This window comes from Sinohyriopsis cumingii, chromosome 3 (assembly GCF_028554795.1).
Source record: "Sinohyriopsis cumingii isolate HCF-2022 chromosome 3, ASM2855479v2, whole genome shotgun sequence".
Classification (NCBI taxonomy): Eukaryota; Metazoa; Mollusca; class Bivalvia; order Unionida; family Unionidae; genus Sinohyriopsis; species Sinohyriopsis cumingii.
In genome coordinates, this window is record NC_142963.1 from 107,238,943 (window position 1) to 107,266,744 (window position 27,802).

A 27,802-nucleotide genomic window follows, 5' to 3' on the forward strand; every position below is an offset into this window, starting at 1 on the left:
CATATCATCAATAGGAAAATAAATATCAAGTTCGTTAACTGGATGGGGAGGTAACATTTAATATCACCTTGGTGTATTATGTTACACGTTTGTATTAGGGACTATAGTTCATGAATCAGGTAGCCAGTCATATCATTGTTATTGGTATGGACGTTTTTTGTGGATTTAACACAAGTTGTCAGCACACGATAGGCTATACATGGCGGTTAGTATGGCAATCGTTTTAGACCACTAGGTCTCTCGTGTTTCCTGGTTTCGATGTCCCAGCCTTAAGTACTGGATGTTTGTAAATTTTTAGTGGTATAATCATTTAAAGTTTCTTTATTGTCAACATATAAGTACAATGTTTCTTGGTATTTGTGATATCCATGGAGTGATATGAATAGGTAAGAATTTTAGAGTTTAGAATATAATTGTTTTGCCTTATTGAGTGAAGAGAGATGTGTTAAGATATAGGCAAGTCCACAAATGTAATATTTGTATAATCATAAATGGGGTAAGAGCGAGAGGGAATTCTATCAAACCGGAAATACTACTAATGTAGAGCATATTTATTTTTATTTGCATTACAGAAGGAAATAATGTTTCAAACAAAATTTATTTCAACAGCATACTTCCTTTTACTTGTCATGCGTACACACAAATCATTATACATCATACACACACACACACACACACACACACACACACACAGAGAGGACAGGATTATCCATATTACAAAATGGACAACATGGCCAGGGCCTCCGAGGCTCAAGGGGCCCCGTATATTATCTGATTTCACAGGCAGGGCCCCCGAGGCTCAAGGGGCCTCGTATATTATCATCTGATTTCACAGGCAGGGCCCCCGAGGCTCAAGGGGCCCTGTATAGTATCGTCTGATTTCACAGGCAGTATAGTAAATAGTACTGTAACCATATATATGGACAAGGCAGGATAGCTATGGGCCCCTACGTTGGCTGTGCCCAGGGCCCCCAAAGGCCTTAATCCAGGCCGGTATATATAAATTACAATACAAAATAACATATACTGATTATGCACCCATGTATATTGCAGTAGCATAAAATATTTATTACATGGTTGGTAGAGTGCTATACTTTACATTTCATCCTGTTCTCATTTCTTAGGCATTTATGAGAACTTGGCTGAGAACACTGACAGGTGTCTCCTTTCTCTTCTATTCAGCTACTGGCCATCATTATTTTAGCTTGTATTTTAAATAAATAAATAATTGTTTACACATCTGAAACAGAATGTTACTTCTGCTCACTTGGAAATAAAAATCAGAAAATACATTTTAAAAAGTCTCATCATTTCAAATTATTTGATTCATGACGTTCATTTGAAATGAGCAACATACATGCTTAGAATTGGAAACAAATTTCTTTGTAGACATAAGGACTAGCAGAGTGAGAAATTTACTTGTCCTGCTGATCTTTCACTATTTCACTAGTCCTTCATACAACATACTGTCAGACAGGTGTCAAGAGAACTAGACAGGTATCAAGAGAACTAGCCACTGAACTATTGAAATTATGTAAATTACTAGTCGGACAGAAAATGTATTAGTCTTGGACTAGACGACTACCAATAATTTCGACGCCTATATATATATATATATATATATATATATATATATATATATATATATATATATATATATATATATAATGTGCAATGTCATCTTGTTGCTGAACTGCAATCAAACTAGTAAATGAATACTACTTATGCATATTTTCAAAATATTTAATTGAGAGGAATGATTTTTTCTTTCTTCAAAAGGTTTATTATATGTACATAACTTCCTTTCTTATCTTCAAGTTATTAAAGAAAAGATGAGCTTTTGGGATGGCACGTTGTCTGTCCATTAGTATATTTCTTATCACCACTTATCGTAATCTAATTTGGAGGATTATCATGACACTTTATGCACACACGTTCATTCTATGGTCTACTCGGTTGTAAACGAAAATGGTGTTACTCCGACTTTTAATATGGCTACCACAGCAGGCATCTTGAAATCTTGTTATTACTGCTAGTTAATGGAATTGAATGAATGATAAAAAAAATTAAAGTCGCCTATGCATCGGGTGCTTTTGCGACTGGTTAAGTCTCGAATGTCGAGATTCTGAACTGATTATGTGTGAGTGTCACACTTCTTAATTGGTCTGTCTGGACGAGGCAAAAGTGGAAAGAAATTTAGGATAGGCCCTCAAAACCAAACAATTTCCAATCTGCCAACTAAAAAGAGCGTTTTATTAAATTCAATTAGCATTTCCAATAATAGTTAACACCAAATATTCCCTGCTAAAAGAATTAAGTTATTGTGAATTCAGCCCTCAATTACATTTATTCAATCTTGGTTGCATATTACATGTTAAATTTCTACAAGAGAATTAAACTACCGATCAAATTTGAGTTAATATATCGAAACTTGCAAGCTGCAAAACCAGCCAAAGAATTCAACCTCCAATCAGATGCAGCCTTACATAGTTAGTATGTTTGAGTTAGCTCAAGGATAAAAACTAGCCACAGGTTTCAACTTCCAATCAAATTCGAGTTTACATATGATACCACCAAGTTAGAAAACCAACCAAAAGATTCAACTACCAATCAAATTTGGTTTTACAAAACTGATACCACCGAGTAAGAGTACGAACCGAAATTTTCAACTGCCAATCGGGTTTACTTTTGCGTAGTTATTTCAGTCAGTTGATACAATGATAGGTTGCACACAATATCGGGCGAGAGTAGTAATGTGGGACGATCTAGGGACAATGGGACTTTCATGTTAAACTAGGGAGTTTGTAACCTGGGGACAATGGGAATTTAACATGGGGTAATTTTACTTTGTATCCTGGGGACAATGGGAATTTAACATGGGGACAATGGATTGGGACTGTTTAGAGACAATGGAAATTTAACATGGTGGGACTGTCTAGGGACAATGGAAATTGAACATGGGAAATGGATATAACACATACATTTAAAAAATAAAGCTAAGTATTCTTGTAAAAAAAATCACAACACTATTCAGACAATGTATTTGGAGTGCCTGTCAATCAAACACATCACAATAACAGCCAGCTAATCTTATTTTGGTACAAAATATCAGCTACAATCTACTATGCACAATACAATATAGAAATCCTATATTTAAAGCTAGCTTTCAAACACAGGAGTAGTTAAGTGGGGTACATTAGCGACAATGGGAATTAACATTACAGAGACCCCTGGGTCAGATTAGCGACAAGGGAAATTTAACATGGTGAAAAATCGTGGGTCAGATTAGCGACAAGGGAAATTAACATGGAGAAAAATCGTGGGTCACTCTAGCGACAAAGGGAATTTAACATGGAACTATAGTGTGGGTCTGTCTAGCGACAAGGGGAAATTAACATGGGGAATAGAGTTTGGGCTTTTGGGATTTTTTTAAAATTTTTTTAAATTTAAACTTAAATTTAAATTTAAATTTTAAAAAAGGGTAGGCAATGGAAAGGCTATCTCTTTTCGAGAAATATGGCTGGCCCTGAAAAGGGCCTTTGGGTTTTCTTCTTCTTCTGCTTCTAATTTCTTCTTTTTCTCCACCAAGTTCTTATTTTATCTCCAACACTCTTTCTCTTCTTCTCTTTCTTTTTCTCCTGCTCTTCTTTCTTCTTCTTCTCTTCCTCCTCTTCTTTCTTCCTCTTCTCATTTTCTTCTTCTTTTTCAATCTTTTCGTTCCATTTGCTTATTCTTATTCTTTCCTCTTCATCCTCCTTCTCCTCCTTTATCTCTTTCATGACACCACTAATCTTGTCCTTTACCTTTTTTAAGTTATTAATTTCCATCTTTACACGATGGGGACTATAGGAATAATGGTCTTCAACCAGTCTTATTAACATCTGCTCCATCATTCCTAAGTTGTCTAAAACGTCTTGTAATGTTTGTATTTTGTCCATTTGGTTAGAAGCCATCTTCTTTTTTTATTCTTTGCAGAATGGTTTGAACGACGAATACTGTGGGTTCTTATACTTAAAGCGCGTACGTGAAGGAAAACATCCCCCTAAAACGTAAAATTGATCTTACCTAGATCATGACCAAACAACGCGCGAACGTGAAGGAAAACATCCCCCTACTTTTTCATTTCATATAATAAAACCCAAACTATACTTTCTCATTTCATATAATAAAAACCCAAACTATACTCTCCACATACGCTAAGAAACAATAAACAAAATCCATAATCTACTATCCACACAATCTTACGTGAGCGCTTACAAAACCCAAACTATACTCTTCACATACGCTAAGAACAATAAACAAATCCATAATCTACTATTCACACAATCGTACGTGAGCGGGTACAAACACAAACACACAAACACAAACACACAAACACAAACACACAAACACATACGCTAAGAAACAATAAATAAATCCATAATCTACTATCCACACAATCGTACGTGAGCGGGTACAAACACAAACACACAAACACAAACACATACGCTAAGAAACAATAAACAAATCCATAATCTACTATTCACACAATCGTACGTGAGCGGGTACAAACACAAACACACAAACACAAACACACAAACACAAACACATACGCTAAGAAACAATAAACAAATCCATAATCTACTATCCACACAATCGTACGTGAGCGGGTACAAACACAAACACACAAACACAAACACACAAACACATACCCTCACACTATCTTAAAAAAGAGTTAGTGTTTATATTCACACTACTCTACCTACACATTGGCAAATTGATGGTTATTTCTTTTCTAGAGTATTGGGTAGCCCTGAAAAGGGCTGTTTTTTGGAACTTCATGGACACCTGGTTAATGGTGGCACCTTCCAGGCCTGGCGCCACATACACATCTTATCCCCCAGTTACTTTTTACTTTTTTGGGGGAGAGAGCAGAGGCAGGATATGTCGCTTCAGAATCCCAATTTTCGCTCTCTGGGATTCTGAAATTTATTCTTCTTCTCTTCTTTTCCTTCTCCTCCTCCTCTTCTTTGTTTCTTCTCTCCTCCTCTTTGTATCTTCTTTCCTCTTCTTCTTTATATCTTCTCTCCTCCTATTCTTTTTTTCTTCTTTCCTCCTCCTCTCTTATCCTTCCCTCCTCCACAATGGCTTCCGCGGCCAGTTCATTCAACAGGCGCCTGGCATATTCCAGATGCACATGAAGTTCCAACAGTTTAGACAGTCTCGTGTTCATTTTTGGTGTTGATCAATCAACAAGGGTAGCTAGACTGCCCAGCGAGTTTCAATTTATAGTGAAAGCGCGGACGTGAAGGAAAACATCCCCCTAAAAAAACATAAAATTGATGTTACCTACATCATGACCAAAAACAACAACGCGCGGACCTAAAAGAAACACTCACTCACTTTTTTATGCTACCCATCACTATTTTAAAATTTTTTATAAATCACTTCATTAGACTATCCACATACGCAAAGCAATCCAATCTAACTCCAAATATACACCTCAAACACCAAAAAAACATGATTTTAATCTACTATTCATACCAACTTACTTAAGCACTTACTAACACACAAACACATACCCTCACATTTTTTAAAAAAGAGTTAGTGTTTATTTTCACACTACTCTACCTACACACATTGGCAAATCGATCGTTATTTCTTTTCTAGAGTATTGGGGAAGCCCTGAAAAGGGCTGTTTTTTGTTTGCTATGGCATTCTTTTTTTAGTTTCTAAGAATGCGATGTCCTCTGAGGATAGACTTTCTGGCGATAGGTCTGCTTCTTCGGAAAGAAAAGAAGAACTCTTTGGTGTCGATACGGCAATCGACAAAGCCTCTGTCAGGTTCAGGTTGCTGCTGCTGCTGCTCTTGTTGTTGTTGTTGCTGCTGTCTCTGAAGTCTGTACTTCTCTGTCCATTCTTCTTTTTCCCTGTTCATTTCTTCTCTGAAGAGCTCTTCTATCAGGTCTTCAGTGATTTTTAACATTCTCACATTCTCTATTTCTTCTGGCTTCGGTATCAGACTGTGTCTGACCCTATGCAAATTCACGTAGGCTTCGTTGAGTTTAGCTAGTTTGGAGCACATCTTCTTAGGAGGATGAGTCGACAATGGATGGTTAGACTGGAAACAACCCGGTTCTTAAAGTTAAAGCGCGGACGTGAAGGAAAACATCCCCCACACGGTTTTTGAGTCGCAACGTTTAGTGAGTGTCATGAGAGGGATAGTAAGAAATGAAAGAGCATCAATCCAACATTCTTACAGCTAAACAAAAGACAAAGGCATTTTTTTCAAAACACAACATTTTTTATTCAAAAATCACTTAACACTAAACAACAACTCTAACATTTTTAACAATAATCCAACAATATAACATCAAACAATTTTTTTCAAAACACAACATTTTTTAATTCAAAAATCACTTAACACTAAACAACAAGAACTCTAACATTTTTTAACAATAATCCAACACTAAAAGTTTCTCCACTAGGTAAAGAGGGATAACAGTCTTCCATGGTTTCTAGTAATCTAGGATGACTTCTCTCAAACTGTTGATTTCTATGGTATTATCGAATTCTGCATACAGGATGACGTTCACCGTTTCATCAGGGTCTCGGTCTTTAAACTGAATTTCCACACGAATCTGGCCGGATTTTATAGAGTGGAAATGTCCCTCGTCGCTGCCTTGGTCTGGAGTGAAATCGAAAGCCCACAAAGCGTAGCCTCCTGCATAATCCTCGTACGTAATACCGTGACTGGTATTGGTTCCTAACTGTCCGGTGGCTTCGTACAGGGACAAGTACGATCTCAAGTAATTCTTCTTGGTAAAGTCAGGTTCGAAAGGTCGGGTACACAAGGTTTTGCCATCGCGACTGACTTCGATTTTGGACACGCCAAAGTGTTGAAAGTAGAAAGGATTTTTTTCGGCAGCTCCGTTGAAGGCTGTATTCTCGACGATACCAACGATCAAACGTTTGGGTAACTGTCCTTGGAACAGATGATCTTCGATCATGGATCGCTGTCCCTTGGGAATGGTGAAGGTTTTCACTTCCACGCGTCGTATGGGATACTTGGCGGTCGTTCTACTCAACGTCTGACTGATGTCGTTTCCCACTTTAGGTAACACTTCCACACGGCGTACGTAGAGTCTGGCTTCTAGGATTTTGGTTTTGTAACCGTCACTATCAGCCATCAAATGGAAAGCGGCACTGCTACGATTCAGTCTCAGGCGGACATCCACCCCGTTCAGCAAATACTTTTCTTGCAACCACATGTCCAAATGCAAACGATCCATCAGTTCTAAACTTGTGTCGGCTCCCGTGATTCTCTTTCTTCGTTCTAGAAATCCATCACTGTTGTCTTTCTTTTCATCAGTTTCCAATATTTCAAACTTGGTAGGTTCGTCAGCTTCCCATACCACACAGGCATTGAGATGAGTGTTCTTGGCATCTATTCCGTACGTCAAGAGATTTTCCAGGTAGGCACGATAAGGGTAAGTATCCATGCTGCTACTGACCAGTTTGTTATTCAAGTACAAGTCCACTCCACTGAACAAGGAATGCATGAAATTGTTGACGGGAGCTACTGCTTCATCGTCTATAGCACCTCCAGTCTTATCTAGAATTTTGACTTTCAGGTACAAGTAACTGCTATTCAGATCGATGTAATCTTCGGGCTGTCCTTTGATTTCAAACTCGATGGGAGCGGAATCGGTCAGTGAGGAGACGGGGTGAAATTCCACCCACTGGGATTCTTGCATGGTCATCATGGTAGGGGGCATGGCAAACAGATCCAGTTCCGTCTTGGAACAAGCGCAAGATTCTCGGTGCATCATTTTTTTTGGTCTCTTTTCTCAATAATCGAAAACGTCTAAGTCTCGAACGGTTCTTCTTTTCTTGGCCTTTCTCGCTTGAAGTCTGGTGAAAGGGTGTTTTCTTCGTCGTCTCTTTCTGCCTTGTCCTTGCTGAATGCCTGACTCGTTAGCGTGCAGGGCATTTATAGGTGTTTCTCGTTGGCCTAAAATGTCTTTGCCCGTTTGCAGCAAGACATTTTTGCCTGCCCTCATGAAGGCTTCTTTAGGGTTTTGTTTGTCGATGATGACATTTTGGAGAAATTCTTTGCCTTGCGTCAGTGCCGCATCTTTCAAGGCGTGCAATCCGCGTGTCACCATCGGTTTCAACACCGGGGCCACCGAACGAAAGGCCGATTTTAACATGTCTCCTAAACCGTGTCCTCGCTGTCGAGCAACCCCTCGGTACACTGGATACATGACTTACTTACGAGTCGTGAGAGAACCGTTTTCGAAAATGGAGTTTCACCGTGACTTTTCCTTTGGTGAATGGAATATTTTGTCCCAGATCTTCTTTTATAGCAATGTTGACCGTGTCCAAATACGACTTACTGACAGGCAAATAGTGAGGATGGACAAATTCGCGGTGGACGTGGTAAGTGTTTCCACCTTCCTCGTCAGCGTTCGTGGCAGAATCCACTTTGAAAGGAATGACACGCAGTAACGGTACGGAGGTGTGTCCCACCACGTTGTACTCCACCACATCGGAATACACGAACATCAAATTCAGTCCTTGGTTCAGTTCTACCGGGGCAGGAAATAACTTGCTAAAAGACTCGTTGTCGTAAACGATGGGTAATTCGTTTTTCTTGAGCATGGCCTTTCTCATGTCCATGTCTCCGCCCAACATGTCAAACAATTCAGGACAAAATAAAATGGACACGATTTTACTTCGTTCAAATTTCATCAAGAAGCGACGAGCTGCTTTGTGGTACTCCATGGTGACATTTTTGTTGACATGCTCCAAAGCTTTCAGAAACACGACATTAAACCTGGAGGTTATGGTACTGACCAAATGTTGACCACTAAAATAATAGCCTGGGGGAATGAACAAGTGATAGGTGGTGTACTTTTGTGTACGGGTTTTCTTGTCATATTTGACATTGCTATCCATCCACTGTTGCATTTGCTCGTCATGAACTTCCACATCAAAAAAATTTTGATTGGGAAGGACATTGAGGACTTGGGTCGGGTGAATCATTTCTACTAAAGCCACTTCCCAATGGGCTTCGTGATCTAACTGGATGGCTTGAGGTAATTTGGCCGTGTAACAGCACAACGTGTTCTTGGGAAACACCTCCATGGAACTGTCACTGGGTAAAGTTAAGTAAAATTGGTTTTGGTGACTCATAATTCCAGAGTTCTGTGGCTGTCCGAGGGGATATTACTGGACGTCAGAGGCGTGTCTCCGTCTAAAATGGGGTTCTGGTTGTGATTGAAGTGGTGACTGGCACTGGCACTGGACACAAGGTTCCCGGGGTTCCCGTTCGAGGAGAATTTCAGGGAGGGATTAGGAAGCAGGTAACCGATGCAACTGCTCAATAAAATGGTCCACAATTGTTTGTCTCCTTGTTGCAAACTCAAATTGGCGATGGCTGCCCCGATGACACAATACACCACGAAGATTTGGCAGAAAAAGACGATTTGCGTTTTAGGCACACGTTCTCCACACCACACCCACAAGGGTTGTTTTTGTAAATCTTGCACAGAAGAACTAGGGAAAGGAGGAGTGGTCGACGTAGCTGCGTCTGCTGTGTGAAAAGGCATGATGGTCACTTCTTTTTATAGTCGATGACTTGCGAAGCGTCGATCCAAGAATCAAAACTGGGTGGATATCCTTTCCAACGTACTTTGACTTCTTTGACACGTCGTTTGCCCACTTTACGGGTTCTGCGTTCGAGAATGCTTTCGATGTCGTACACGTCGTCTTCTTTTTTGGTGACACGTTGTAACTCGGGCAAATAAAACGTTCCTTTGAGCACTTCTCCGTTCATGTCTTCCAATTTATAGACGGCAGGATGACGGCCATGCACTCGTCCAGTGACGCGAAACAATTCGGTCGTCCAGTTAGGTAAGTAACCTTTGTCGAAAGTGCGTTTGGTTTTGCCAATGCGCACCCAATCTCCTACGGCCAACTCTCCACTTTTCTTGGGGACAGCCCTCGTCGGGGACGTACCAAACAGGCGCTCAAACACCAACACTTCGTTCTCGGGAGTCACGTCTTGCGGGGCACGTCCGATGCTTCGATGGTAAGATTGGTTGTACGCTTGCACCAGGTGCGGTAAGATGTCGATGTACTTCAGAGTGTGGTGATGCGTAAAATATTTCCACATGCGTTCTTTCAAAGTGCGTTGAAAACGTTCCACGATGCTGGCTTTGGTTTCGGGATTCTCGGTGGTAAAAAAATGAATGTCACGTTTCTTTAATTCTTTTTGGAAAGCTTGGTTCAGAAATTCGGTACCTTTGTCCGTTTGCCATCGAAGAGGGTGACGACCGCTTTGTTTCAACACTCGTTGCAGAGCTCGCACTAACTCGCTGCTCGATTTGGAAGTCAAGGGCACGACCCAGGCAAATTTGGAAAAGACATCGATGACACAAAACAAATATTTGTAGCCACGATTGTAGCTGGCCAAATGAGAGACATCGGCTAAATCGGCTTGCCATTGATGATCGATGCCTTCCACTCGGGTGCGACTTCTGGCAAACTTGCGTCGAATGGGTTTGTGTAAAGTGTAGGTAGCTTGTTCTTGTAACCATCGTTGCACTTGAGGTAAACGGAGACTTTTCAGTCGAGTTTTGGCAGCACGATACAATTTTTGAACTCCTGCGTAACCTGCAGGATGCGAGGGATCGTAGTAAATGCTGGCTAAGACTTTTTCCATTTTTTTTTGTGTTGGTTGGTGTGTTAATAAGACACCCACTCTTGGAGGATGCTACTCTTTTTCTCTTGGGGTATTTTCTTGGATTGCAATGCTTTGCGTGTGCGGCCAGCAATAGGCGTCGAAGAGGAGAAGGATGTCTGAGCGGGGGATATCGGTTCTTGTTTCACTTCTGTCTTCACTTCTGTCTTCACTTTCTTTTTCTCTTGTGAGGAAGAAGGGGTGGCCATCATCTTTTTAATCCATCCAATTCTGGAGGTAGGTGGTGTTGTTCACTTGCGTACTTTTTCTGGTGGAGTTTGAAACCCTTCCTCTTCTTCTCCTTTTTCTGTCTTGGTCACGGGTACTGGTGGTACTGGTACTGGTGGTACTGGTGATGGTGCTGGACTTTTCATCAAGGTCTTAAAATCTTTCAGAGTGGGTAGAGCTGTTTCGTCTAAAGCTTTCTGGTGAAAGAGTTGCAGTCGTTGCAAGAGTTGACCGTACTTTTGCGATTTTTCTGTTTCGGACAAATCTTGGCGATCCATCAAGGACTGCAATTCGTGTTGTAACTGGGACATCTCGCTCAAATGGGGATTGGGAGGTAAATGCGGGGTGCGTTGTTCTTGCCACCGATGGTATTCCATCCATCGTTTGTAAGGCACTAAAGCTAGTTTTCGTCCTTCCATGGGGTTGTCAGGGGTCGATTCTGAGATCTTCGGACTTCCGAAGGCCTTTTTATCTTGCTCCCACCAGTCCTCCCAACATGGTTCCCAAGACTCCTTTCAGTATGGGGCCTAACAAGAGAGGTAAAATACCTCCACGTTGCACTAACATCTTCTTTTTTTTGACGAATGGGAATTTTCTTTCGAACCATTTGGCGAAGAACGTGACGATGTTTGCTTAAGCATTGTTTCTGGTGTTTGGACAAAGGGATCGTGCCTTTCAAAACGTTCAAACAACATTCGCACACGGTATCGATGACCTCTTTGGAGGCCGTTTGAATGAGTTTTTTTCGTAGGGGTGGAGAAACTTTGGACAGGACAGATAACATGTCCCCATGTTTGGCTAAACGTGGTGGCAGTCCTTTCCTTTTCTTTCCTTGGGGTTTTCTGGAGGGTGACATCTTTGAGTCTTCAGGAGCACCGAAAAAACACTGATACCCGACTTGGTCACAGGCCTTTTTTATACTGGAACGCGTCGCCACTGATTGTCTTTACGTCGTATCAGATTGAGGACAGGCATGACACGTCGTGCAGGGGTACGCAACGGACTAAATCGAGCCAGTTCTTGCTTGGACAAATCCAGTAAACTTTGTAACATGCCCGATCTTTCTTGAACTTTGATTTTGGGAGAAGGTACTTTGTGAGCAGCAGCCACTGCCACTAAATTGGAAGGTCCTGCCACTGGGGAAGTTCTTTTGGGGGTCATCAACGGAGAAGTTCTTGGTGTGATCAACGTCTCCAAGTACTCTTCAGTTCTGGGTGTCATTAACGGAGAAGTGGACAAACGTGAAGCTGCCGGAGACGCAGTCACCGCCGTGGCAGGTCGTGGTTTGCGAGTGTAAGGTTGCGTCCTGGCCGAAGTGCCTCTCTTGCGACTAGTTTTCTGTGGACTTTTCTTTTTCTGGGGGCTTCTTTTCTTTTTCCGGGGTGGTGTCTGGTCAGAGGAGGGTCCTGCCACTGGAGAAGTTCTCCTTGGGGACCTGGTCTTTTTCTTCTTGGGGCTTCGTTGGACTTTTGTCTTGGGTATAACTTTGGGGGCATTAGGATCCCATCTTAAGAGTGAGCGAATGATGACCCCTCCTAGAGTACCGCTCCCTCCAGGTTTCAAAATGATTTGTTTTTTGGTTTGAGTGTCTATGCAGGGATCGGCCAGTTGGACCAAAGCGACTTTGTTTCGATCGAAAAAGCGTTTGGTTTGATGAGGAATCTGAATGATTCCTTGGAGTAATTGACGTGCCGTCACCGTGAACCATCGTAAGACTTCTTTGAGACTAGCTTCTAAGACACGAGCTCGTGTTTGTGGATCTTTTTCTCGACTGATGCCATACAAGGCACGAATCAGTTTGACGGGAAGATGCGACTGAAGGGACGTCATGTTCGCACTGAGAGTGAGACAGACGAAAAAGGGTCTGAGGTTTTTATAGATTTTTTATGGGGAGTGAAATGAAGTCGAGGACGGAGACGTGTACAGGACAGGCCCTCCGTCTTGGCACCAGTGGTGAAACAAGTGGGTACGAAATCGCAAATCCTCGGGAGTCGTAGGTTTCAAATCGACGAGTAAATAGGCGTGTGGAGTTTGAGTGGCATCGTCGTACGCCTGAGTCAGCCAAGGCGTTCCTAACTGTTTGGCTAAGATTTGCACTTGCGATTTATCTCGAGGGCTTTTAAACAAGACCACGTAATGCGCATTGAGACTGATGGTGCGATGGGCTTTACTTTGTTGAAACAAATTTTGGGTGATGTAAACGACACTGGCATTACGGTGATGCCCTTTGCGCGTGAACCACAGTTTAATTTCTTCTTCGTCTTCTCCTAACATGTCGTCGAAAATGACCAAATGGGTTAGACGGGAGTCAGAGACGATGCCGTCGTCTTCTTTAGGAATGCCTTCCACAAACACGATGGAATCGCCTTGACTTTCTCGCAAGAGGCTGTACGCCGATTGCCACTCTTTGTAACACCACACGATGCGTTGAGGGGGTCGATCGATCAAATGATGTTTATGTTCGATCAAACGTTTGACGAATTCGGTTTTGCCCGAACCGCTAGGTCCAGCAATGAGCATGTTAAAGGGATGGCGAAGATACAAAGCCTCCCAACTGGCACGATCTAAGTGTTCGTCGATGACTTTGACAGTAGAGGAAGAGGGAGCAGAGACAGCAGAGGTAGCCATGGTGTGAGAAATGTCACTTGTGACACGAAAAACAAACAAGACAAGAGTTTATATACTTTTTCAGAACACGTTTATTGAATGTTTCAAACATGAATACGAAAGACAAAAATACATAAAAGCCAAAGGCTTAAGTACAAGAATAAAAGGCACATGATAACCATGAACGTGGAATAAACACAAGTGTCTGTACAACATGTTTTGGGTAAAGTTCTAACCAGTTCTATAGTAGGGGGTAAGGTCACACAAGTCTCCTCCCGAAAGGGTCTTTCAGGCCTGTCCACGACAGTCCTGTCCTGGGTGACGGGTTCTTCTGGCACCGTCACTAACACAGGTTGAAAAGTAACTTTTTTCCTTGAATAACTCTCGTGCATACTGCGCGACCTCTTGTGTCCAAGCCTCAAAACCCTGGTCTCGGTGATGTCCAACATTTGACTCCTAACCAATCTGGTTTCTTCTTCGTCAACGACTTGGTAAGTTACTTCAATGAACAATGAACTATCGATCTTGCCTAGGGTTCCTTTTCATATACAGACCAATACCGACGTGACCGTACGGTAAGGTGAAGTGATTGGGAAGTCGCACTCGCTTCTGGTATACAGTTTGATAGACTTTTTCCAAGGGTCGACTGACGATGTGGTGAGTGGGTAAACGTACAATCTTGTTCGGTTGATAGGTGGTCACTTTAAAGTTTCCATCCTCTCCCGATTGCAAGGCTTCTTTCAATACCCCAAAGTTGACCACTCGACTGGTACGATGATTCAGAGTCAGTCCTTTCACTTTGCACGTCGTGTGCACTTCTCCTTGTGGGTCCCGGTATTCGTAGCCGTAATTTTTGGGACCACCACTGACGAAACTTAGAATCTTGTCGTCGGGATGCTCGTCTGTCCAGGCTCCTAAACGGTCTCCTTCGATGTCAGGGTGCTGTTGAATCGGGTGATGGATGTAAATGCAACTGTCCGTGTCAAAGTACAGGACGCGTTCCCCTAACAGTTCTAAAGCTTCGTACAATTTTAAGCGAGCATGAGCTGTCACGTAAGCCGCAATGATGACATTTCCAAAAGGGTCGTCTTGTACAAAGTCCAGATCTTCTTCGTAATTGACCAAGATCAAATCCTCTCGAACGACGTCCACGTGTTTCATGTATTTGGTTTTGTCGTGAATCATCTGGAAGTAGCGGGAAGGTTCTGTCAAATATTCCGTCTTGGGTAAACACGGTCGTTGTGCCATTTTACCCCACAAGCAATTTAACATCACTTTGGCAAACGATCGCCTGCCTTCGTTTTTTTCGATGTGGTCTAAAGAGATGCCTTCTTGTGCATAGTATTTCTCTTTGAATTGTATTTGGTCTTCGGGAGTGTGACACCAGGAAGGATAGCCGCTGGCTTCTTGTTTCAGTTTCAAAAAGGCATCCACGTAGTCGGCGAAAATGCCTTTCTGAGTAGGGTCACCCTTGTGGTATTGTTGTGTCTTGGGAAAGTGGCAAATTTCGTACACTTCTAACAGTTGGTATCCCATGTCCAGAGCTTTGAACAATTCCACGCTGACCCAGGTTCCCGTCAAGGCACGTTCTTCCTGGCTGTGATGGCAAGGTTGGTCCTGGTTGCACGTTTCGGCACAAGTACGGCACAAGGGAAACATCAGTTTGCCTTGACAATGGTGAGGTAAGACGGGATGGTATAGGTTCGTGGGAGGCAAAACTTTACACTTGATCAAGCCTTCGTATTGTCGAATGTTTTTCAGGTCGATGTGTTCCGTGAACAATTGCGGGTGCCCTACAGGAAAGCGACAATATTTGCACACGTAGGGATACAGCGAACACACGTCCAAGTATTTGATTTCTTCTCCTTTCTCTTCGTCGGCTTGGTACAGCAAACAGGTGGCATTGGTCCTTCCTCCGTACAAACTATCCCTCGGGTTCAGCGGGTCCATGAACTGGTAACTTTCCACGAGGCGTTTAAACTCGGGATCGGTTTTCAAACGGTGATCGTACTCGTGTTCCCACATTTCCACCACTTGGTATCCTTGCTGTTCTAACTTTAGGCGTCGCTGACAAGTGTCCTGGTACAAGTCTTCCATGGTTCGTTGCAAAAACTGATTTTTAGTGTCACGGTCAGGGTAGCAGACGGGACATCCGTGAAATAAGCAACCGTTAAACTCGTACATGATCTTGGGGTTTTCTAAGTCCCAGCCATCGACCGAATACGTTCCGATGGTCTTTTCGCCTCCTCCGTTGCGGGCATGCTGAATCCATTTGTCTTCCTTGTCGCACAAGTAATGTAACCAACGTAGGGCTTTGACCGAGTATTGACGCTTGACATAGTGGGTCGTTTGAGGACTGATGACAGCCACGGTGTTTTCAGGCATGAATCGTTGGCGGTACACTAAGGAACACGCTTTGGCAATGGTGCAAGATTCTTTCAAAGGATCGACCCCTCCGTGTTCCATGAACAGTTCTCGAAATTTTCCACAGCAACGCCGTAAAATGTCCACGTCGGAACGACAACACTTTAACATTTCTTCCTGAAAGTCGAAGGGGTCAGAGGCATGAGCCTGGTACCAAGCGCAGAAAGCTTCTCGTTGTTCGGTACGCATGTTGTCGGGGTCGTAATATTGAGCCTCAGGCAAATGGGGTAGAACGGCATGTTGATTGGCTTCCGTATTGAAAAAGTGTGGAAAGTACCCTTTAGCCATTTCTGTCATTCCAAACGTTTTAGGCATTCGACTCAAAGGCATGGCTAAGTAACTCATCGAATCTTTAAACTGTACTTGTCCCACTTGCATGAAAATGATTTTGGCTCCGTTCAAAATCACTTTAGGACGTTCGGTGCCATGTTCCGTATAGTACCTCAAAAGAAACTGTCCATCGTATCCGGAGAAATTGTGAGCCATCACCGTGGCATGACGATGACAATCTCCGTAACGTTCGATGTCCTCTTGGCTCCACGTCTTGTCGATGGGGTTTAAGACCCATCGGGCAAAATCGGCTAACGTGTTTGGTCCTCGAAAGATTTTTTCACGTCCTCCAGGAATCTTGCTGCAGTGAGGGCAATGACTGAAGATAGGTTCTTGAATGCACTTCTCGCACGCTCGATGAGCCATGCAGAAATTAGGAATGTGAATGCCGGTCTCTTGCATGCATTCGAAATCGAAAAAGATGAAATTGCCTTTCTTCTTGTGACCGTCCTCTTCCTCTGGTGGGGGTTGGTATTTTTGCACGTAGCATTGGTGTTCCAAGTCCACGATGTGGTGACAAATGTGACATTTTTTCTTTCCTCGACATACGTGTGCCTTGGCATTATTGGTAAGTATGCCTTGTCCACAGGTAGGGCACAATCTCAGGAGTTGACAAGCACATTTCTTCTGTGAACCTTGTGTTTTCAAATGTTGTTGGTAACAGGTAGGACTGACAAACGTGCGCAAACAAGTCGAACAAGGCACTGGTCCTTCGCTCAGACAGGGTGGAGAGGCCAAGCATCCTGGGCATTTCATTCCACAATGCTTGTGTTGCTCTCGATTGTTATAACCATAGTCACATTTCTCACAATAATAACTGTATCCCAGGAATCCAGTGATACTGGTAATGGTATCGAAATGGTCATCGTGATGATAGACATGAATGTATTTTCCGTCCTTAAAATCTTGGCCTCGAAACAACAGAGTTCCACGCATTTCTTGAGGGTGCACTTTCAAGGTGTAGCGTGGAGCTAGGGCATCTTGCAATTTTTGCATCTCAGGAATGCCACAGGGTGTGTCTTTGGACAGTCCGGCTTGTTGCAACAGGAGTTCTGCTTCATTTCGTTGTTTGGCTCGATCGCATCGTTGAATAGTTTTCCAGGTTCTTTTCCATTCTACCGTGTCGTTCTTGTTGGCATAGGTTCGTCCCACCACGATGGCACGGGCTAAACACATCTGGTCTTGAGGGTTGTTAATTCGGACGAGACTCCTTTTGGTGTTGCGAAGGTCGTCCACCAATAACATCTTTTTGCATCCAGTTCCTTGAGGAGGAGAGACGTGGGCCATTTTCAGTGTGGCTTTACCATCGGTGATGTCAAACTGGTCATTAGATTGTTGCACCTGTTGTATCTTGTCCATGACTTTGGAAGGGGTCAGTTCTGCGGGTCTGCTAAACTCGATCCAAACAGGGGATTTCAAACCGTCGTGATCTATGGATAGTGTCAAGCGATCGTCTTCTTTGGCTTGACATTGTCGCTTGAGTGCGGTGAGCAAAGAATCCCACATCTCGGTGATAAACCCTTCTACTTTCTCCAAGGGTACGTCGGCCTTGAAATCTTTAAACTTCACCGTGTAGGTGTAAGCCGTGGTTCTAAATTTTCTAGAGGAGCGCTTTTCCGTCTCTCGAATGGAATAGTACTTTTCAGGGTTGACTAAGGGTGGTGAACTTGGTTTAGAGGGTTCGGAATCTGGTTCACTCATGTCCTCTTCAAAATCACTGGCCTGAATTTGTGCCAAGATTTCAGCCCTGGTACGAGGCGATAGATCACGTTTCTGCCTCTTACTTTCTTCTTCTTCTTTCTTCTCGAATGAATGGGATCGTTTCATCTTGAGTGCAAAACGTCAAATGACTCAAGTTTAAACACCATAGACTAATTTATAGTCTTGGCAAACCAGCGTATATAAAAAGGGTGTGTGTCTTGTCCTTTCACTATTCATTTCACTCTCAAGCTGAGCACAACAATGGAAGAGACTACCCAGATGGAACGTTTCGTCAGAGCTTTGCGAGGGGTCATTAGAAAATTCTCTTCAGACCAGCCGACGGACTACTCTCCTTCCTTTCGAGATAAAAGTCAAGATACTTGCTATATCTGTCAGAAGAAAGGGCATTGGTCTTCAGAGTGTCCAGACCGTCAAAAAAAGAAAAAAAAAACAGGGGCTAAAAAAGACAAAAGTCAAGATACCTGTTATTATTGTCAAGAAAAAGGACATTGGTCTCCAGATTGCCCAAAAAAGAAACAAGAGGAGTCAGAAGAAAAGAAGGATTCTTCAGAAGAAGAGAGGGATTCTTCGGAAGAAGAGAGGGATTCTTCGAAAGAAGAGAGGGATTCTTCAGAGGAAGAAGAGGAAGAAAGAAGACAATTCTATTTACAAGAAGCAAAGAAACAGGAGAAGAAAAGAAAAAGGGAAGAAAATGAGGAAAAAACGGTGAAGAAATTAAAAAAACTGAGAGACTAAACAAGGAGAAAGAAGAAGTCAATGAACTTTTAATTAAAGTGTTCTGTGGTGAATTGTGAATTGGATTGTAAAAAAATGGATAAAAGAATACATGAATGATATAAGGTAAGTGTCTTTGAGTTCTGATTTTAAAATAAGAAGCTACACTCACGCACTCATACACAGACACGTACTATAAGGTAAAATGGGTGGGGTTTATTCTTGAGTTATTGGCAAATTGAAATTGTATTTCTTTTCGAGAAATGTGGGTGGCCCTGAAAAGGGCCTTTTTATTTTGGTGTAGGGGTGAGTTTAACCAATCAACTTTAACTGCCTTAAGCCTTTGCCACGGCCAAGGCCTACTTCTGATGATTGGGTTGAAATCACTAAGGGTGGTACGACAGGCTTAGTCACAGGGTTGGCGTGTTTAGCTCGGGAAGGTCGTATTCTCTTCGGTCGTGATAAAGAAGTCTGATACATTTGTTTCAGACTTCTTAACTCCGCTAAAATGTCCAACAGTACCGTAGCCGTTTGATTTTCACCCTCTTGTTTCTTTGCTGCTACTTCTTCTTGCTGTTGTTGCTGTTGTTTTTTTCTTACCTCTTCTTGTTGCTGTTGCTGTTGCTGTAGGAGAAAAGCTTGTTCCGCTTCCTTTTGTCGTTGCATTAATTTCTCCAATTCTTCTTTCTGTCTCTGTCTAAAATTCTCCACTTGCGGTAATGAAGAAGGTAACGAAGGTTCCGGAACAAATTCTTGCGAGGTAAGAAAATCCACAAAATCCCAATGTACCTCTTCTGAAAGTAAGTCCGGGTTCCCTTGGGCAGTCTCCCCTGCTGGTGCACCCCAATGGATCGTTTTCTGAGTTTCCGTCATGTTGAATCACTGTCGCATAGATTGACTGCACACAAGCGCTAACGAATCTATATAGACCACGTGACGTCACAGACTGCTCTCTTCGGATTGGATGCGAGCTGACTGAATTTTGTAACGCGTGTTCGGATTGGTAAATGAATTCAATCCGTTTCAATCCTTCCTGTACCTATAAATAAGCGCAGTTCACTGCATTGATTCACTTGTTCTCGTCGCTTCAAGATGTGGACCGATGTGCAATCTTCTACGCTTGTGTCTTCCATGATGTTCCGGACGGACATGCTCATGTATGTCCGAGCCAAGTGGACCGTTGTCCACAGGACAAACACCAGCCTGTGGATACGTAGGATCTACGTTGAAAGACAAGGATGCCTGAAAAGAGTGCTGATTTACGGACCAACAGTGAGACGTAGCCTAAGGACAAGAAGAAGACCAATGCGGTACCATTTATGTTAATGAATACATTAACATAAACCCAAAGGCCCTTTTCAGGGCCAGCCATATTTCTCGAAAAGAGATAGCCTTTCCATTGCCTACCCTTTTTTAAAATTTAAATTTAAATTTAAATTTAAATTTAAAAATTTTTTTAAAAAATCCCAAAAGCCCAAACTCTATTCCCCATGTTAATTTCCCCTTGTCGCTAGACAGACCCACACTATAGTTCCATGTTAAATTCCCTTTGTCGCTAGAGTGACCCACGATTTTTCTCCATGTTAATTTCCCTTGTCGCTAATCTGACCCACGATTTTTCACCATGTTAAATTTCCCTTGTCGCTAATCTGACCCAGGGGTCTCTGTAATGCTAATTCCCATTGTCGCTAATGTACCCCACTTAACTACTCACAGGGAACTGAAATAGGGGCATAGTAACTGGACAGTTAGCTGGTAGTATAAAAGCAATTAATTTTGACATGAATGAAATTCACACTTGCTAATAACAAGTTGATGACAGATTCATGTTACTTTGATGTTGTATTCTGGCGGCAGCTATCGGCCATCTCATTATAATGAAGTTTCATATAAAGAAGTTTGCACATCATATAAGGAAGAAAGCACAGCATATAAAGAAGTTTGCGCATCATATAAGTACAAAAGCACAGCATGTAATGAAGTTTGCACGTCATATAAGTACAAAAGCACAGCATGTAAAGAAGTTTGCACATCATATAAGTACAAAGGTACAGCATATAAAGAAGTTTGCACATCATATAAGGAAGAAAGCACAGCATATAAAGAAGTTTGCACATCATATAAGGAAGAAAGCACAGCATATAAAGAAGTTTGCACATCATATAAGTACAAAAGCACAGCATATAAAGAAGTTTGCACATCATATAAGTACAAAAGCACAGCATATAATGAAGTTTGCACATCATATAAGTACAAAAGCACAGCATATAAAGAAGTTTGCACATCATATAAGTACAAAAGCACAGCATATAAAGAAGTTTGCACATCATATAAGCACAAAAGCACAGGATATAATAAATATTCTCATTTTAAGACAGCTCTGGCGTTCCATACATTCATACTATCAAAACGAAGACATTCATTCAAAAGGCACATATTCTAACATCAGTAGCTTAGTGGTTAAGCCTTTAGACTCGTGATGATAAGAAATCCCATTCGATTCCTGTTGTTAAATCATCTCGAATCGTCCACTGTGGTGTCCTTGGTAAAGACATTTTACACTACTTTCATTGGCACGATCTAACCTTCGAAGTGCCGTTGTGCCACAAAACACCAACCAAAATCCAAACGAGTCCAAACGCTATAGTCTTTATCTAATTGTTTCCATAACTCATATCAGATTTCCCTGCAAAGATTTAAGGGAACATAAATAGTAATCGCAATAAAACGAAATCCTTTTTTTCTTTTAAATTTGATCAGTCGACAATAATAACATAAATTGGATTGTTTCTTATTAAACAACAGTAACAAAATATGATTACTGGCACAATATCGTGGGACCGAATCTCTGTCACCATCCTTGTCTAAGTACTTTGCAGTATACACTCGTTGTCTGCACCATTTGGACGATGGCTTTACCAGACCAGTTTCAGCTGATTTGAAGTGTGCCAGCTGATTCTCCAGTAGTGGAACTGAATGTGCCGATTGAGTGCATTTATATTTACTTTTATAAAACATGTGTGACGTTAATTTACAAACAATTTACTTTTTTTTAAATCATGTAAGAATAACGTTGATACATAGCTTGCTAAGTTAAAGCTCTCGGAAACGTTTTGACCCGTTAGGCTCAAACTCCTTCAAGCTGTCACTTTATTCTCGAATTTCAGATAACGTTTGCTTTAGCGATGTTATATTTGTATTAGGATTTAGATTAGTGTATAAATAGACAATTCTGGACCAATGCCGAGGGCCGAAAGAGGGGTGGGGTTGGCAAGCGGGGATTTATCCCAAAGGTCCGGGCTTGTAAAGGGCGGGGGTGGTTGGGTGGGGCAGGCCGAACAAAACTTAAAGTTTATAAAAGAAAATTTTTTTGTTTAAAAAGTATAAGAAGAGGCTCGGGTATTTCTTACCCAAGGGGTCTGTGATCGCTCTCTGCCAATTCCTAAACGGGTTACACGCATGCACGCACACACGCATATATATATATATATATATATATATATATATATATATATATATATATATATATATATATATATATATATATATATATATATTGTAATAACCTGCATTTAGGGAGTGATGTATGCATGCGTATATACGGTAAACACTATTCATACAAGCCGTCCAATTCAGTCTGGATTTTTTAAAAAAATTATAAATCAGTGCATTAGCAGTGAATTGCTCAAATGAGTTGACATTACTATTTTCTAGGATCCTGTGTTTTGTTTACTTGTCGATTAATAGTTAGCTGGTATAGTCTACGTGTTTTTGTGATAGCGAAAATAGGGAGTATCATGCCGGCGGCTGGCATCCTTGATAATTCGATTAATCACTATTTCTAGTTAACCGCTTACGACTGTACACTTCATACTCAATGTGTTTATAGTCCCTGATGTTTCATTTGTATACGTCATCGCATTTAAGTTTGTTTTTCCTCTTCTTTATTTCTTTGGTACATATAACTGTTGACTACCCTTTCATGCGGTCTACCTCGGTATGAGCGACAGACTAACACGGTATGTGCCGCGAAATACAAAACTGATTTTTTTTCTTCTTTTTCTATTTTTACTTATGGCAATTCAATCGCAATGCAGCAATGTGTAAAATATCCAGCTGGTAATTTCCATAAATAATCACTGTGAAAATTAACTAAATATACACATGCAATACTAGCGCATGCTGGTTTGAATATTCCAACAAGGATTGTGGGTTTTGTGGGTATTGTGGGTTTTGTGGGCATTGTGGGTTTTGTGGGCGTTGTGGGTATTGTGGGTTTTGTGGGTTTGTCAGGAGTATATAAGGCTTTGTGGGCTGCTTGAGGGGGTTCAGTCAGCTAAATTATAGGTCCAACAAAATTCTTAGGGAAATAAAATGTCTAAGTCATTGTGAGTGTTTTCCTCACAGACTTGACCATCTAAATTCAATTCAACAATACTTGATTATTCTAGCAATCTATAAAACATAAGTTATTTGTCTATTTTATAATTTATTAGTTGTCTAAGTCACTGTGAGTGTTTTCCTCACCGACTTGACAGCCAATTTACTTCCATTTATACCAATTCACTTCAAATAAGTATTACGCTATAGTTGAGGTGTAAAGTCAAGCAAGTGTTTTCCTTGCAGATTTTTACATTTCACAATTACAATCAAGTCATAGTTTCTCTTCTGTAGTAACCTTTATTGCAACTAAATCCACATATGGTAACTCTAATATAATCTTCACTCATCAGAAGAAATAACATAATGAACTAATAGCATAGTGCTAATGTGTATCCTGACCTTGCATGAAATTATCATATACCATACAGTACCTTCAAACAATGATAATATTTTGGCTTAGGACAAAAACAACAAGACTGTCATGGTCATGAACTGACTTTATTCGCTGTTTCTTAATAAATGAATCATCTTGTGTTATGGTTGAAAAGAAATCAAGAGTTCGAGTTTACTAGTAGTTAATAGGGACGATTCAGCCTCAATGGGAATTAGCATTAAAAACCACCCTGGGACTGTTTAGCCTCAATGGAAATTTAACATTAACCACCCTGGGACTGTTTAGCCTCAAGGGAAATCTAACATGGACGAAAAATCGTGGGACTGTTTAGCCTCAAGGGGAATTCAACATGTTAATATGGGAATAAACAGGGTGGGACTGTTTAGCCTCAAGGGCATATGAACAATGGTAAAAAAAAGTCTTGGGTCACTCTATTTTTTTTTAAAAATAAAAAATAAAAATAAAAAAAATGGAGTAGGCAATGGAAAGTCAATCTCTTTTCGAGAAATGTGGGTGGCCCTGAAAAGGGCCTTTGAGTTTATGTTAATGTATCCATTAACATAAGGGGCACCGCTTTGGTCTTCTTCTTGTCCTTAGGCTGCGCCTCACTGTAGGACCGTAAATCAGGACTCTTTTGAGGCATCCTTGTCTTTCTACGTAGATCCTACGTATCCACAGACTGGTGTCTGTCCTGTGGACAACTGTCCACTTGGACCGGACATACATGGGTATGTCCGTCCGGAACATCATGGAAGACACAAGCGTAGAAGATTGCACATCGGTCCACATCTTGAGGCGCCGAGAACAGGTGAATCAATGCAGTGAACTGCACTTATTTATAGGTAGAGGAAGGATTGAGTTCATTGACCAATCCAAACACGCGTTACAAAATTCAGTCAGCCCGCATCCAATCCGAAGAGAGCAGTCTGTGACGTCACTTGGTCTATATAGATTCGCTAGCGCCTGTGTGCAGTCAATCTATGCGACAGTGATTCAACATGACGGAAACTCAGAAAACGATTCATTGGGGTGCACCAGCAGTGGAGACCGTCCAAGGGAACCCGGACTTACTTTCAGAAGAGGTAAATTGGGATTTTGTGGATTTTCTTACCTCGCAAGAATTTGTTCCGGAACCTTCGTCACCTTCTTTAGACAAAGACAGAAAGAAGAATTGGAGAAATTTATACAACGACGAAAGGAAGCGGAACAAGCTTTTCTTCTACAGCAACAGCCGCAAGAAGAAGAGGTAAGAAAAAAACAACAAAAAGAAGTAGCAGCAAAGAAACAAGAGGGTGAAAATCAAACGGTCACGGTACTGTTGGACATTTTAGCGGAGTTAAGAAGTCTGAAACAAATGTATCAGACTTCTTTATTACGACCGAAGAGAATACGACCTTCCCGAGCTAAACACGTCAACCCTGTGACTAAGCCTACCGTACCACCCCTAGTGATTTCAACCAAATCATCATCATCAACAGTACGCAGTCCAGAAGTAGGCCTTGGCCGTGGCAAAGGCTTAAGACAGTTAAAGTTGATTGCTTAAACTCACCCCTACACCAAAAAAGGCCCTTTTCAGGGCCACCCACGTCTCTCGAAAAGAGATACACTTTCAATTTGCCAATAACTCAAAAAAAAAAAAAAAACATTTTACCCCTATAGTACGTGTCTGTGTATGAGTGCGTGAGTGTACGTTCTTATTTTAAAATCAAAACCCAAAGACACTTACCTTATATAATTAATTTATTTTTTTATCAATAGTTACAATCCAATTTACAATTCACAACAGAGCACTTTAAAAAGTTCATAGACTTCTTCTGTCTCATTGTTTAGTCTCTCTGTTTTTTAAATTTCTTCACCGTCACAGTCCTTTCCTCTGCTTCCTCCTCACTTTCTTCCCTTCTTTTCTTCTCCTGTTTCTTTTTCTTCACCTGGCTGCTTTCTTCCTCTGAAGAATCCGTCTCTTCTTCTGAAGAATCCCTCTTTTCTTCTGACTCCTCTTGTTTCTTTTTTGGGCAATCTGGACACCAATGTCCTTTTTCTTTACAATAATAACAGGTATCTTGACTTTTGTCTTTTCTAGCCCCTGTTTTTTTTTCTTTTTGACGGTCTGGACACTCTGAAGACCAATGCCCTTTCTTTTGACAGATATAGCAAGTATCTTGACTTTTATCTTGAAAGGAAGGAGAGTTGTCCGTCGGCTGGTCTGAAGAGAATTTTCTAGGGACCCCTCGCAAAGCTCTGATGAAACGTTCGATTTGGCTAGTCTCTTCCATCGTTGTGCTCGGTTTGAGAGTGAAATGAATAGTGAAAGGACAAGACACACACCCTTTTATATACGCTGGTTTGCCAAGACTATAAATTAGTCTATGGTGTTTAAACTTGAGTCATTTGACGTTTTGCACTCAAGATGAAACGATCCTATTCATTCGAGAAGAAAGAAGAAGAAAGTAAGAGGCAGAAACGTGATCTATCGCCTCGTACCAGGGCTGAAGTCTTGGCACAAATTCATGCCAGTGATTTTGAAGAGGACATGAGTGAACCAGAATCCGAACCCTCTAAACAAAGTTCACCAGCCTTAGCCAACCCTGAAAAGTACTATTCCATTCGAGAGACCGAAAAGCGCTCCTCTAGAAAATTTAGAACCACGGCTTACAAATACTCAGTGAAGTTTAAAGATTTCAAGGCTGAAGTACCGTTAGAGAAAGCAGAAGGGTTCATCACTGGGGTGTGGGATTCTTTGCTCACCGCACTCAAGCGACAATGTCAACCCAAAGAAGACGATCGCTTGAGACTTTCTATACAACACGACGGTTTGAAATCCCCTGTTTGGATCGAGTTTAGCAGACCCGCAGAATTGACTGCTTCCAAAGTCATGGACAAGATTCAACACGTACAACAATCTAATGACCAGTTTGACATCACCAATGGAAAAGCCACACTGGACATGACCCACGTCTCTCCTCCTCAAGGGACCGGACAACGCAATAAGGTGTTATTGGTGAACGACCTTCGCAGCACCAAAAAGAGTCTCGTCCAAATTCACAATTCTCAAGACCAGATGTATTTAGCCCGAGCCATTGTGGTGGGACGAACCTATGCCAACAAGAACGACACGACAGAATGGAAAAGAGCCTGGAAAACTATTCGACAATCGGACCGAGCCAAACAACGAAACGAAGCAGAACTCCTGTTCCAACAAGCCGGCCTGTCCAAAGACACACCCTGTGGCATTCCTGAAATGCAAAAATTGCAAGATGTCCTAGCTCCATTCTACACCTTGAAAGTACACCCTCAAGAAGTGCGCGGACCTCTGTTGTTTCGAGGCCAAGACTTTAAGGACGGAAAATACATGCATGTCTATTATCACGATGACCATTTCGATACCATTACCACTATCACTGCATTCCTGGGATACGGTTATTACTGTGAGAAATGTGACTATGGTTATAATAATCGAGAGCAACACAAACATTGCGGATTGAAATGCTCAGGATGTTTGGCCTCTCCACCCTGTCTGAGCGAAGGACAAGAAAGAGTACATTGTCCTGCTTGTCTGCGCACGTTTGTCAGCCCAGCCTGTTACCAGCAACATCTGAAGACGCAAGGTTCACAGCAGAAATGTGCTTGTCAACTGCTGAGATTGTGCCCTACGTGTGGACAAGGCCTATGTACCAACAGTGCCAAGACACACGTATGTTCAGGAAAGAAAAAATGTCACATTTGTAACCACATCGTGGACTTGGAACACCAATGCTACGTGCAAAAATACCAATCCCCACCAGAGAAAGAGGACGGTCACAAGAAGAAAGGCAATTTCATCTTTTTCGATTTCGAATGCATGCAAGAGACCGGCATTCACATTCCTAATTTCTGCGTGGCTCATCGAGCGTGCGAGAAGTGCATTCAAGAACCTATCTTCAGTCATTGCCCTCACTTCAGCAAGATTCCTGGAGGACGTGAAAAAATCTTTCGGGGACCGAACACGCTAGCCGATTTCGCTCGATGGGTCTTAGATCCCATCGACAAGACGTGGAGCCAAGAGGACATCGAACGTTACCGAGATTGTCATCGTCATGCCACAGAGATGGCTCACAATTTCTCCGGATACGATGGACAGTTTCTTCTCAGATACTATACGGAACATGGCACCGAACGTCCTAAAGTCACTTTGAACGGAGCCAAAATCATTTTCATGCAAGTGGGACAAGTGCAGTTTAAAGATTCGATGAGTTACTTGGCCATGCCTTTGAGTCGAATGCCTAAAACGTTTGGAA

At 41.8% G+C, this 27,802-nt stretch overlaps 1 protein-coding gene across 1 annotated transcript in view; it reads left to right on the top strand.

Annotated features, from left to right (window-relative positions):
* The window catches only part of LOC149803496 (ovoinhibitor-like), a 68,693-nt gene that overhangs the window by 15,361 nt on the left and 25,530 nt on the right, over positions 1-27,802 (top strand). The gene's annotated exons all lie outside the window — the stretch shown is intronic.